We start from the raw sequence: 11372 nt of genomic DNA, 5'->3' as shown, positions 1-11372 counted from the left end.
ACCATAGACCAGGTCATCAAAAGCAACTCCTCAACTCCCAACTCCCCAAAGTCCAAACATTGTAAATGGCATGGTGGGGAGGGGGGACCCCGGTGGACATTGAATGTGATGTATTGTCTAGGAGTGCCCAGGTATATCAAAGGGATCAAACAGCCCAATTCTAAAGAGTGACTGGGGGGCAGGGGGTGGAGGCACAGGAACATACGTACACAAAAAGCTTCTTCCAATACCTCCTTATCTCCCTCTCCTATCTCCTGAGCTTTGCCTCTACTACCAGCAATTGCTTCCCAACAAGCCAATCAGATGTCAAGCTCAGCCCTCTGTACTTTAACTGAGGAGAGTTATAAGAGGCTCACTGGACTCTTTGAATCACATTGCTCCTCAGAGCACCACCTTGGGAACAACTCTCCGCCTGCGATTCCTGTCACTTTTGCAGCTCACTCACCTTCCAGAATCAGTCCCTTTCTCCTCTCTTGCAGAGTGAAGGTAAGCCTTGCTCCCAACAATTGTGCTCTTTGTTCAGGGTGGGCGGAGGGAGGGGGTGGAGGGGGAGATTTGCACTCCCGGGCTTGCAAAACCTTTGGGTGTGAATTTCAATATTAGGAGACCCAGTTTGTTTGGTTTTTTAAAAATGTATTTCCTTCTTTCTTCGCAAAGCAAATTTACTGTGGAACCAGAATCAGTAATGATTTATAAAGGAATAATATGGCAGAATGCAAATATATAAAGTCATTAAAGAATCAAAACTCCTGCTAATCACCTTAGAAAACTGAGAGCATGGTCCTGATTTATTATAAATCCCACACACACTGGGTCTTACTTTGATTGTCATTCACAAATTGGGTCCTTGCCCCGAAGAGTGAACAGCTACTGCAGAGAAAGAACATGTAGAGGGGAATCTTAAGTGTAGAACGCTATTATTGAAGAAGGGTTCTTTAGCAGAGGGCAGTTACTTGAACCTTGGGACTTTCAAGGCAAGGTCAATGTTGTCACCTGCCAAGCAGGTTTGTAAGTTTTCAGTTTGACTTCGCGCAGGCAATTTCAATGACATTGTGCCTCACTTTTGCTGAGGTAAAGAAAGAACAGAACTATAATTCCTGTCTTTGACTGGGGAAGTGGAGAGGGAGATGAAGATACAGAGACTGTTACAGCAGTAGTGGATGCCATACGGAGGGTTGGGAGAAATATTCTAAGCTGGTTAGAACATAGATGACTTGTTTGCCCTTATTCAGCAGTTATGACCCACGAATGGAAACAATGTTCTGCTTGTGAGTCTGCTTTTCACCTTGCAGCAATTGAGGGGGAAATGATTTTAGGTGGCCCCTTCCTCCCCTTTCTGCACCAACAGTTGTTGGGCACTGTAAAACTCTATTGATGGTTTGAGGGGGGTGCTAAAGCATAATAGCAGGTTTACAAAATTCTGCCCATTTTGAAGGTTCCCATATTAAGGGACACTGCACTGAATCCCATGGTTAGTGTACTGCTGTGTTTACCTCTCAGCAGTTTGGAGCCAGCCTCTCCAAATCTAGCACACTTATACCCTATCCTATGGTGATTATACCAAGAGGTATTGTCTGCATTTATTTCTATTTATTTCTACTCAGCAAGGGTTGAATTTATGACTGCCATGCAGCCTGCCTGTACTGCAGCTACCTGGGTTTAATAAAAGCCTTTTAGAAAATTGAGACTGTCAAAAGAAGTAGTGAGAGGGGAACCAGAAAAGACTCGTGCTTCCTTTCCCTCTTTTCTGTGTCTCAATGGCCAGAGAGAGATGCACATTCTCTCAATGCAGTGATAGGATGTCCACCTCATGTTCACATTTAGAGGAGATCTGGAAACATGGGAACACAGTTCGGCCCTCTGATGCATCCTCCATTCAAAGCAGTACTATATTGCTCTGGAGCATGTACGTTGAGAACACAGGAGCCCAAGTTGGCAACTGTGTGCAACAGGCACTGCCCAGTTTACATGCCTGCTTTAGTGGCATGATGTGAACTGAATGGATGCTCCCCCTTCTTTTCTGGACTGCTGGAAAAGCCATTGTTCAGATCTCGGTATTCATTACACAGTCACATTTTGCAGTGTAGTAAATGTCTGCAGCAAAGCCATTATTGCACTGCTTCACCAGATGTAGAAATTTTGGGTTTTTTAAAAAATAAATCTGTATTCACTCATTTCATAATCTAAGGCTCATTCCGCACATGCAAAATAATGCACTTTCAAGCTGCTTTCACAACTGTTTTTGCCATTCTGCACAGCTTCAAAGAGCCCTGAAAGCAGCTTGAAAGTGCATTATTCTGCGTGTGCGGAATGAGCCTAATTCAGCCTTAACCTATTTGAACATGTACCACTGTCTTTATTTTCTGGTTTTATGCAGGACTCTGGTTCATTGGTTTGGGCAAAGCATAGAAATGTAGGAACATGTTATCCTCCTTCTCAATCTTTTTTTTTTGGACAGATGTGTAGCATTATAAAGCATTTGGCTAAAAGATGGGAAGTAATGAATGGGCTAGGGATACTGAAAGTGATGTGCTAGGATTCAGTCTTTTTGGCTTGTGGAAGAACTCTTCTTCCTGAAAGAACACATTAAGGAACTGGATGGTTGTTTTCCGGGCTGTGTGGCCGTGGTCTGGCGGATCTTGTCCCTAACATTTCGCCTGCATCTGTGGCTGGCATCTTCAGAGGTGTATCACAGAGGGAAGTCTGCTACATACCGTGTCCAGATCAGTCTCTACTCCAGTATCTATCTGAAGGATGCACTGAATCTTCCTCCAGAAAACTATAGCTGATTTACATATTATTTGCATAGGATTCCCACGAGCCCTACAGATGCCAAAGCTATAGGTTGTCTACAGGTACCTTATATTCTGCTACAGAGTTTCTTTGAATTTGGTGTAGATAAATGTGAGAAACTTGTAACAGCCCTTGAGGAGGGGAAAAAAAGCTTACTAGAGATACTTTGAAAGCACACACTAATCAATTCATTAAAATACAACTAATAACATTTTCAGAAGAAACTTAGATAAAAACAGATGACAACAAACCCAACCCCCTCCCACAACGCCCACAAGAGGCTGAGGCAGTAGTTGCAACTGAGAGTGATAAGTATAATTTTTTTAAAAAAAATTAAAATTTCCCATCCTTGTTTGCCAAAGGGTCTTTACCAAAATGCTCTATTTTATACACTTTTAATGAAACAGGAGTCCTAGTAGTGATTGTGTTTTGCAGGTGCCATAAAAGGCATAATGCAAAAGAAAACCTGTTAGTTTACTCAGGGTATCTCACTTCCATTTGTACCCTTCTTCATGATAAGAGTTGCCAGTTAACTTTTTAACCAATCCTTGTATTGCTTGAAGGTGTTCCCCCTTTTATTGAGAGGGTTCATCATAGCTAAGCAATTGATCACATCGATTTCACGCATTAGTTCCCAGGTGCATTCCTTATCTTAGAGAGTCAATGTGGAGTAGAGGTTAAACTATGGTGGGCTCCAATCTGGAGAACCAGATTTATTTCTCCACTCTTCCACATGAAGCTGGCTGGGTGACTTTGGACTAGTCTTTCAGAACTATCTCAGTTCCACTTACCTCATTAGGTGTCTGTGTGGAAAGGGGGAGGGAAAGTGATTGTATGCCACTCTGAGACTCATTAAAGGTAGAGGAAAGTGGGGTATAAAAACAAATACCTCTCATCATCATCACCACCACCACCAGTTAAAGGTTCCATGGATAGCATAGTCAGGAAAGGCCTCAGCCCAGCTGGAGTACTGCCTGTCAAAGTAGACAATTTTGGGCTAGAGAGGATAAAAAGGATCCAATCACTCTAAGGCATAGTCATCTGTTCTCTGGCCCATAACTCATATTTGAGCCTCTGCTGCCCTTTAGATTTGCCTTGCAGGGGCAAAGAAGAACCTATGCTGATCTAAGAGTTTTGAAGGCCCTCCAGAGTTTGTGCTGGATCCCACAGGTGAATTGTGTTGCTGGATCATAATATCTTTGATACCTCCTGCTGCTGCCAATTAGAATGCTCCCTGATATGCTTCCCCTGGGGAATAGGGGGACAGCACGGGGGAAGTTGGAGGTCTACAGCAGGAGGGAAAAACTGACGACCACTGCCTCCCCTGCCACCCATGAAAATTCTCTGTGCTGCTCAATCCTTTATTTTAGCTAGGTACATAACAATCGGGGGGGGGATGTGCCTGTTGAGGTCTGCATGCCCTGTACTGGATACCTATTGGCTTAATAAATACCAGGTTGGTGTTTTTCCTTCTAATGCCTGCTTCTTGAGCAGTGGGAAGGGTGTGCCAGAGTGTGTGTGCATTAGAGAGCTCGCAGCAGGTGATCTGGATAAGAGTGTTCTCAGGTGCTAATGGAATGCTACAGTCTGCAAACTTTATAATTCCTTAAGACTTTCATTAGCCAATGCCACATGTTTTTAAAAAACAATAGCAGTATGAATGAATGCCAAGGAAACACTTAGCAAGCAGTAACCGGTTCAAGGAAACACTATCAGTCTTGCCTCAAATTTTCCAGCATAAAATCCTACTAAGGAGGAAGTGGATCCCTGTTTCAAATAGTTTTTCTGTGAGCAGGTAATATACTCTCTCTCTCTCTCTCTCTCTCTCTCTCTCTCTCTCTCTCTCTCTCTCTCTCTCATACACACACATACACAACAGACTTCAAGACAATCACTCAGGCACATTTAAATATCTGAACAATTTGCTGGTTCTATACGTGTTAGAAGCTTCAAATATGTGGAGGGGCTGGTGCTCAAACCACAGGCTTGGATGCAAACCATTTCAAAATCTGTGGCATCTTCAGTTACAGGATCTTAGGTGGCACAGACCTTTTTCTGCCTTGGACCTTGGAGAACCACAACCAGTCAGAGGAGACAGAGCAGAGCTAGATGGACCAATGTTCTAAAGTGATGACAGGCAGCTTTGTTTGTTCATATGCAATGTGAAGGGTTTTTTTAAAAAACCCTCCCTGGGTTGTACTATTTCCTTAAGATGGAGAGAAGAGCTATGCAGGTACATTTTCAGCCGGTACATTTTTAAGTCACCCTTGGCTTGAGATGGAGGGAAGAAGTATCTAAGCACATTTTAAACTCCCTTTAACTCAATCAATTCAGGTCTTTTTTGCTACGTGTCCCTACCAGGTGCCTTGTTCCAGTTGCCAAGTACAAAGTGAGTTTGGTCTGAAGCTTGAGTGAAGTGGTACATCAAACAATGGCACTGGTTCCACAGCAGAGGAAGAGAGCACAGGACTGCTGAATGACGGCTGGCTATATGCAAGGTTTTTTCCCACTTTAAAAGACCATCTGCCTATGAAAATGGCCTATAAATACTCCCACATATTTAATTTAAGCAAAGGAAAACATTGACATTCAACTCAGCTACCAAAGAGTCAAGAGGGTTAGTGACAAGTGGGTAGCTTTATTTTGATGAACTCCTCTGGGAGCAGAATTTAAGAGTGCTTTAAAAGGCAAATGGGAGACAAAAGGGGGCTAAGAGAATAAGGCGTACTATGCCTTTCTTTCTGAAAGTCTTGCAAGTGCTTATAAAACATCCAACAATTGGGATGGTTTCTGCATTTTATTATTATTTGGGGGTGGTAGCTATTCCATTTCTGAATGTTTTCTGTTTTGTTGCTGCCATTTTACCTGTATGTTTTTGAATGTATTTGTGTGTATCCTGTTGCCACAATAATCTATGGCCATTTACGCACTTGTCATCTTCTTCTTTTTTTAGCGTACTTTACCTTTGGCCTTGATTCTCAGTTATGCAAATGTTTTCCCTTCTCTGGCACTCATCCCACTCTCAGATCAGAGAATCTCCATGGCTTCTCAAAGCTCTCTATGTGCAACATTTTTTCTCCCTTTGCAGGGAAAGCGAAGGAGATTCCAGTGTGTCACCATTTCCTCTGGTTTTCTTGCTCCTCTCTAACTTCTCCCACCCACCCACAGTACTTCCTTTCACTGTACCAGCCACCATTTCAAAAGAATCAAAAGGTTAGGGCTTCTCTTTTTTTAATTTCCCCATTTAAACTCTATTACTGGAGAGGAAGAGTGGAGCAGTGAACCTGGTGAACCTGGTGAAATTGATAAGCAATTTCAGTGATCTATCACTAGGCAAAAGACACCCCACCCCCCAATAAAGGCACCAGGCAATCCCCTAAATGGAGGTTGCATGGCAACAAGAACAACAAAGAGGCATAACCTTAGGTGAGAGGGGGAGAATGGTGGATCAGCTGGGATAGGAAAGCAAAAAACTACAGGGGGGAAAAGAATGGTGTATATAGGAAATATCCACTGAGAAGCAAGGTTCTCAGTCACAGGGCAAGTAGTGCATGCATAAATGGCGTACAATAATTGCCATCCTCACTTCTCCCTGGCTTTATCCTTTCAAAAGCGGTATTAGAACCCAGTACATTTTTACCCAATTTTCATGCATAGATTTATATGGAAGTATGTAAATGTACACAGTTAGCTTCGCCCAATTTTTCTTTACAATAACCCCATGGAATGAATAGGATTGGGAGACGAGACTGGCTGACAGTCAACTAATAATCTTAAGGGGATTTGAATGGGGAAGAATGGGTTGTATGTATTTTTAATAAATAATCACCCAGTCCAATACACTTACCACTACACCACACTATTTTTCCATAGCATTACTGTCACAAGTTAATTTTTTATTATTTTGAAAGGTTAGCATATGGAACTAGGTGCTATATAAAAATACACTTATATCTAGTCAATGCATGAGAGTTTTAAAGAATCTGCATTATCAGTTTAAGAAGCGTTAAAGTACAGTATATGTCAACATATCTGAAGCATTGGTGATGGTGTCAAAACCAGATCCAGACTAGACTATCCTGGGAATAGTTGGCTTTTTAATCCAACATGATAATTTTAAAATCTCATGTTTCAGATTATAAAATTATTTTCTTTTTACAGGTTCTGTTGTTATTTATTTGTTTAGTGTATTTTTATTTTGCTCTCCCTTCAAGGGACTCTAGGCAGCATACATCAGTCTCTCCATTTTGCCTTCACAACAACCCTGTGAGGTAGGGTAATCTGAGAGAGACTGACTGGCCTAAGGTTATGCAAGCAGTTGGCAAGTGCGGAGGTCAACATGGGTTCCCAGTGCTAGTCCAATGCTTCTACCACTCTGCAGGCCCAAATTCTGCCTTATATCTGCCTTCTTTGTCATGTCTAATATACTATGCTTATTCCTATTTCTGGAGTCCTAGTACATTGCCTGTGGCATGTCTCTTCATACTGATTGTGTTGATTTCCAGTGTATTGATTTGCACTATATAATCTGCTTGGAATCTCAGTGAGCTTGGCAATCTAAGAATATAAGAAGTAAATACATATTATCTACACTGCCTTTTATTACAGACTGACATTCAGAAATGTGGAGCCAGTGTGGTGGTAGTGGTTAAGAGCGGTGGACTCTTAGCTAGTAAACTGTGTTTGTTTCCCCACTGTTCCACATGAAGCTTGCTCAGTAACCTTCGGCTGTCACAGTTCTCTCAGAACTCTCTCAGCCCCACCTACTTCACAAGGTGTCTGTTGTGGGAAGGGGAAGGGAAGGAGTTGTAAGCCTCTTTGAGACTCCGTGCGGTAGAGAAAAGCAGGGTATAAAACCAAGTCTTCTCCTTCTAGCAGGTTTAACTTCTGTTGGGACAGAAGTAACATCACAGGAAAACCATCAGATGGTAGAATTCTGTCAGGCAGTCATTGCATGCATAGTGGCAAACTGATAAGCCCACTCTTTGACTCCTCAGATATTTCCTCTTAACCCACCAGTGACATCAGGACTGGGGAGTCAGTTGTGACAATATATACTCTAGAGCAGTGATGGCGAACCTTTGGCACTCCAGATGTTATGGACTACAATTCCCATCAGCCCCTGCCAGTGTAACCTCAGCTTGTGGGTTCTGTGGGGCAGTACTTGGAATGAGTTGCAACAACAATTTTTAAACAACAAAATGGTTTACTTTTCTTTACAATTAACACTTTTAAAACATCAACATTTAACGTTACAATTCAAGGTCCTGTTCAGGTTGCATTTCAAGTCCTTCTATTTACAGTCTACTGATATTGCCAAGTCCAAATTCTTCTTTGCAAGTTGGCTGGCTCTTGAAGACTCCAAGGGCTTGATGAACAGGTTGCAACATGATGAAGGTCTCCAGGAGAACTCTCACCCATTACAACCACAAAAGAAAACCCTGAAACAATAAACTCCAACATTTACAACATAGCAAAAACAACAACTACCTTCCCAGTAGTTCCCAACAATATTGCTATTACCTTAACAAGGTGTTAAGGGCTTATAGAAATCAAGGTCCAAGTCTGGTAGCCTTGTCTTCTGCAAAGAGCTCTTGCAGTCTTTCTGCTGCTCTGAGTCTCCACCCCCTTACTGGGTCAACCCATTCTGGGCCAATCCATTCAGGGTATGGGGGTTACACCAGCATGGCCAATTGACCATGCTGGCAGGGGCTGATGGGAATTGTAGTCCATAACATCTGGAGTGCCAAAGGTTCGCCACCATGGCTCTAGAGCAAAAAATGTAGAGCAGGGCAAATAAGACCATGAGATTTTCCATTGTTTGTGACTGTTTCATAAGTGTACAGAGCCTAGCACAATGGCCCATTCCGCATTAACCAACAAACATGGGGGTAGGACTCTGTAAAACCCGGTTTGGAGGGGGGATGTTACACAGGACCTGCCTCCAAAATGTGTCTGCCCCATTTTATTTCCCCCAACCAGGGTTTTTTGAAACTAGCTAAACTAGCAATTATTTTGAAAAATCCCAGGTTGAAGCAGCCGGTCATATCATGGGACGATCAGCATGGCTGGCGGGGGGGGGGGGGGGCTCATCTCTGCATGTCTACATAGCTATGCATGTTTCACAGGAAATTTAAAAAAGAGGGAGACGTGACTCCATGCGAAGGTGCAACAGCAACCCGGATTGTTTCCATGGCATCTAATTGCTGCCTGCACGGATAAACAGGAAAACGGGTTCCTTTATCACAACTGCAACAGGCCAATGTGACTCAACTACTAGGTAAGGCCTCTAGGTGGCACTAAAAATAATAGCAGGAAGTAATGAATTACTATGATGGGAATTTAGACAGCTTTTCAGACTTCTCAGTTTCCAGGCATTTGAAGTAGCTGCCACCATCTCCTAGAATTTTGCAAAGAAGAAAGGTCATATATGAAAATAGCATCGATTGCTCCAAGTAAAAACAAGTGAATGGCTGTTGAAACTCAAGAGCACCCAGTACAGATTATTTGCTTCTGAAGTACACTTAGCCATTCAATCACACTTCAGCTAAAGAGCAATCTAAGTGGCAGTTTCCCCACAGTTGCAGTACATGCTTTTGAGTGGCATTTGGCTCATAACCCCATTTAGAACCAGACAGACATCACTGAGAAATCTGAAACATATGTGCTGAGAAGTGGTGCAGACTAAGGTCCTAACAGCAGGATTGATAAAACAGTCTCCATCTGGCCCATATATATCACCTAAAGAACAGAGCGCAAGAGGTGACACAGGAAAGTTTAACCAAAATGTAAATATGTTTTAAAGAGGTATTGCCAATAAGATAAATGTATTTCTAAAACATAAAGAAACTAATTTTTTTTTCTTGAGCAGGTGTTCTTGACTGTTTTTTTCTAGATACAAAAGTTGCAAGGAGGGGTTAATTGATTCATTGCAAATGAGGAGGCCTTAAGCTTTCCACTTGTGTCATTTTCCTGATGCAAATAATCACACACACAAATAATCACACCCTCCCCAACCACTGCTTATCTTGGAGGAAACTTGTATGGTTCTCCTCAGGGCAGATAATGTGTGTAAAAGTGTGTGTGATTTGCTTTGTGAAAATGCTCACAGGAAAGAGTTCCGTCTCCTTCACTGCCAGTCCTGATTTGAACCTTTGTTCTTTGGGGGGGGGGGGGGGATCCTGTTTATGGATCTCTGAATCTCACATCATTTTACCCTCAAATACCACATGGAAGAAACCCAATACCAGAAATATTGGGACTAATCATTTACAAGTGTGCCTCTGAGTTTTTTGAAGCACCTTCTGTATAAACAGAAATTCAACATCTGCATATGTTTCCAGCACAAAGATACAATGACAGAAAAAGCTGGATCTGTTCAATTTTTGTCTGACCCACTGCTGTCAAACGCATGAGATTCCTGTCAAAAAGGTAATATGCACTGACTCTCACATACTACCAGCTATGACACACTCCTCACAAGCATCTCCCCGTTTTTCATCCTACTTAATACCTCACTGCTTCCTTAGTATTTGTAGTTCTCACACCAAAGTTTCACTTCATTTCTTTGCACATGCAGTAGCTGTAATTAATGTGACGGGGGTCTGGGACTTGACCTATATCTGCATCAGAATGAGAGTGTAAAATACACTGCATCACTTCAGAGTGCAGCTGGGGAGAGTCACATTTTTTATGCTGATCACATTTCTGATTGCCACCTTCTGGTTGGGACCTGGCAATCTCGTGGAATTACATTTGATCTTCAAACTGTAGAGATCAGTTCCTCTGGAGAAAATGACTGACTTGGAGGATAGACAGTATCACTTTATACCCCACTGATGTCCCTCCCCTCCCTAAACCACACCCTCCCCAGGGTTCAGGAATGTCCCAACCCACGTTGGCAACCCATTAAAATACTATAACAAACCTTTTGTGGGGGCTACTTTTGAAGATGATTCAAACAGAGGCTTTAATTAGTCGTGGCAGTCCCATTAGCTTCTACATGGTACATATTTCCCTGGGGTTGGAACAACTTCAGTTGCTGCTGAGTTGGTTCTGGACCCAATTCAAAAGTGCTGGTAAAGCATTAAATTACTTGGGGCCAGAATGCCAAAGTGCTTTGTATGTACCAACCCATCAATTAAAATTATCTTTAGGAGCCCAGCTCCACCTTCTCTCACTTTCTGAGGTTAGATTCAAGGCATTCTCAATTGAAGAAGCCAACATGTGGAATAACCTCCCATAGTTATTCATCTGACACACAACCTTTTGAATTTCTCTCATTGGATGAAAATCCTACTTTTACCTAGGCCTTTGATTTTTTTCCTCCCCTTCTCCCCCTTTCTCTGAGTAATGACCATGGATTTCCTTAGTGGTCTCCAGTCCCATAAAAACCTTGTGGGTTCACCATTATTTATTTGTTTGTTTATTATATTATACTAATTTGTTTATTATACTATATTATATTTGTTTGTTTATTATACTAATGTTTCTAAGCAGCTTACCATAATTAAAAAAATCATAAATAGAATACCGCAATTAAAACAGCAATAAAAATCACATTAAAATAAAGATCACAT

General features: G+C 42.0%; 1 protein-coding gene across 1 annotated transcript in view; it reads left to right on the top strand.

Moving 5' to 3' along the window:
- The first annotated feature begins 359 nt into the window (after positions 1-359).
- Positions 360-11372, top strand: part of SLC26A9 (solute carrier family 26 member 9) — a 70030-nt gene continuing 59017 nt past the window's right edge. Inside the window, exon 1 of the mRNA XM_048496942.1 lies at positions 360-486. The gene's annotated coding sequence lies outside the window, so the exon portion shown is untranslated. The remainder of the gene's footprint in view (positions 487-11372) is intronic.

Source organism: Sphaerodactylus townsendi, linkage group LG05 (assembly GCF_021028975.2).
Source record: "Sphaerodactylus townsendi isolate TG3544 linkage group LG05, MPM_Stown_v2.3, whole genome shotgun sequence".
Classification (NCBI taxonomy): domain Eukaryota; kingdom Metazoa; phylum Chordata; class Lepidosauria; order Squamata; family Sphaerodactylidae; genus Sphaerodactylus; species Sphaerodactylus townsendi.
The sequence above is the reverse complement of the archived record's forward strand: the minus strand, read 5'-3'. Positions and strand labels throughout refer to the sequence as shown.